This window comes from Pteropus alecto, unplaced genomic scaffold, assembly GCF_000325575.1.
Source record: "Pteropus alecto unplaced genomic scaffold, ASM32557v1 scaffold117, whole genome shotgun sequence".
Taxonomy (NCBI): domain Eukaryota; kingdom Metazoa; phylum Chordata; class Mammalia; order Chiroptera; family Pteropodidae; genus Pteropus; species Pteropus alecto.
The window spans coordinates 1,110,788-1,114,017 of record NW_006440642.1 but is presented as its reverse complement, the minus strand read 5'-3'; positions in this window follow the sequence as shown (position 1 = coordinate 1,114,017).

The window sequence follows — 3,230 nt, the reverse complement described above, 5'->3', positions numbered from 1 at the left end:
TTCCGGCGTCCGCGGCTCTTTCACCCGAGCCCCCCTGCTCGCCTTGCCCCTGGGGCGGAGGCAGCAGGCGCCGCCAGCGTGGGCGCTGGGCTCTCGGTTTTTCTCTTGGTGCTGCTGCTCACCCGCAGCATGGGCGTGGGGGGCCAGAGGGGAGGTGTGTGTGCAGCGTGTAGTTGTGGGGGTGTGGGCGTGTGGGCGTGCACGCGCGCTCTGCGGCAGCCCCTGCTCACTGGAGACAGCCACCCCTGTGCAGTCCCGCCTCTCTTCTCTTTGCCGGACCAGAACCCCCTCCGCCCTTTTCTTCTCTTCTGGGAGGCTGAGCCCGTGCAGGTCTCGCACTAACAATCCGAGCAGGGAGTCGTAGAGATGGAGAGACTTGGGCGCGGTGCAGATAGTGTTCCACGGCTCTTTGCTCAGATTGAGGGTCGGTTGCCCTTCCGTCGTCTCCGTTCCCTGAGCTGGGCAGCTTCTGCAGGAGTCGCGGCGGGTGCTCCTTAAATTCTCGTTGCCAACACTGTCCGAAGAGCGGGAGTGGGAGCAGGCAGTCCAGAGAGGACTCTCTGTGTTCCTTCTCTCGGGGCTCCTAGGAACGCTGCGTTCGAGGGTGCAGTTTTCCCCTTGAAGATAACCTTAAAGATAACACTACAAACGTTCTTGTTTTCCTTATTAACCCATTGTAGGAGTGGTATAATGCGATTATTCAAATCTTAGAAAAGTTGTATTTTCAGCCTGTGCAACATGTTTAGATAATAAGGTCTATAAATTAACAACCCAGAGGGTGAAGCTGGTCATTGTTTTATTTGTCCTGAACGTTCCTTTTTTCAAATGTCAAAAATATTATCAAGTTTTTTAAAGTGGCATTTGGTGGAAGTATCCTAAATTCTGTCTGGTCCCTTCCTGATTTTATCTGCTTTTCTCACATTCGCTCAGTGTGTTTGGAGCAGAAGGAAATAAATTTAGGCTTATGAATTTGATATACTAAACTCCTCGTGTGACCTTGGGCAAGTCTTTTCCTGCACCTCAGTTTCTTCATTTGTAAAATAGCTTTGGCACAAAGCTTAAATGAGATAAAGAACAGGCATTACGTGGAAGCTTAATATGGCAGCCCCGTTGGAAAACCACACTCACACTTAGTGTATCAGTCAATTACTGCCACCACATTCTGTGTAACAAACGAGCACAGGACTCTGCTTAAAACAACAATCATTTGTGTCTTCAGGTCAGCTGCGGCTGGATTGGGCTAAGCTGGATGTAGCTCCCAGCTGCTGGTTAGAACCAGGTCTGCCCCTCAGGTGTATCACCTTCTGGACCAGGCTCTAACTGGAGCTTGTTCTCCTCAAGGTGATGGCAAAATAGCAAGAGGGCTCTAGCATAAGAGTGTAGAAGTATTGAAGAGTGTGTAAAAACATGTCATGTCATCTCCTGTTAACATCCTTGTGGCAAACCTGCCATCAATGGAGTAGGGAAGTATGTTCTGCCCATGGTGGGAGCGGTAAGGGAATGAATATTCCCTGACTAATAATCGAACTTCACAGGTTAGGCAAACAACTGTAACAAACATTCCCAAAGTGTCTTAATGCAATAAGAGTATTTTCCATTTATACAGCAACATATATGCTGATGTTTTTGGTCAGGCAGATCTCCATGTAGTGACCTAGGCATCCAGGCCTTTTCTCTTTTGTCACTCTGCCCTCCTCTAGGTCCTGAAGTTTACTCTATCCAGCCAGTGAATGGGAAAAGGGGAGACGATAGAGGACTGTAGCAGTTTTTATGGTCCAGGCTTGGAAGTAGTCATCATTACATCTGCCCTCATCTCTTTGGCCAGGACTCAGTTACACGGTCTCACCGAACTGCAAGGGAGGCTGGAAAATGTAGTCAAGCTGTGTGTCCAAGAGTAAAAGAAAGCAGGATTGGATGGACATGGAGCAGTCTCTGTCATATACTATTGAAAGATCTGCCAAACTTGGGCATGAAAATATTCAGACATCCAGAGACATTGACTCTGTGGAGGCAGATGCCATGCCAAGCATTATTTAGCTTCCTGGGCACCACCCTTTGCCTAAGATAGGAATTTTCAGTTGTTCCAATTTGAACCCATGGTGAACTCCAATTCCAACTTCCTTTTATTTGGGAAACAAAGGAATCTATATCTTCTAGTTATAGCTATGGAGACATACATTTCAAAGTATGCAGGATTCCCAAACAAAGGAGCTTTAAGTGGACTTGCATACATTTTAATTCTCACTCATTGCAGCTCTGTGGCCCATCTCTAAGGAAGCAGATAGCCTCTTTGACACTTGCTGCTTAAGAACAATGGTCATAGAAAAAAAATTTGTAACTGTACCGTGATGGATGTTAGCTAATCTTATTGTGATCATTTCTCAATATATACAATTACTGAAACATTATATTCTATACCTGCAACTAATAAAATGTTATATGTCAATTATATCTCAATAATAAGAAGAACAATGGTCAAATTATTAGTCTCATCCGATCCCATGAGTAGTGGTTTTAAAATGTCTACATATTCTTTGACATTTCTCCCGCTATTTCTTGAGTACAGACTGTCCCTCATGACTTTCTTTTAGTGAATAAAATGTGCCAGAAGTTATGCTTTTTGACTTATGAATGTAGGTCGTAAAAGGCCATAGAACTCTGCCTGACTCTTTCAGGATGCCTCCACACTCTGAGAAGACCAAGCACCTACAAGGGAAGGCCACTTGCAGGTATTCCAGCCACCGCCTCTGCTGAGGTCTGAGCTGACAGCCAGCATCAACCACTAAACATGCAAGCAAGTGAGTCTTTGAAGCTTCAAACTACTCCAGCTACTGCTGAGTGGAGCAGACACAAGCTGTCTCTGGCAAAACTGCAGAGTCACGAGCAAAATAAATGTTTTAAGTCACTAAGTTTTGGGATGTTTTGTTATGCAGCAACACATAAGTGGAACATCATGAGATGGAAAAACCATAACTTAGTTGTGCCAGGGTCTCAGGTCCCACTTGGGGATTTTTTCTAAATATCTTCCACAATACTCACACATACACTTATCCAATAAACATTTATCGAATGCCCGTGAAGTGTCTGGCAGTGTTCTGGATGTAAAAGATAGACAGATGATGAGACTCTTAAATTATGAGGCTAGTGTAAATGAATGACTTGAAGTCAATCAATAAGCACATGCTCATGCCTTGTATTCACTTATGACTTGGGTGTCATTTATGTCTGAC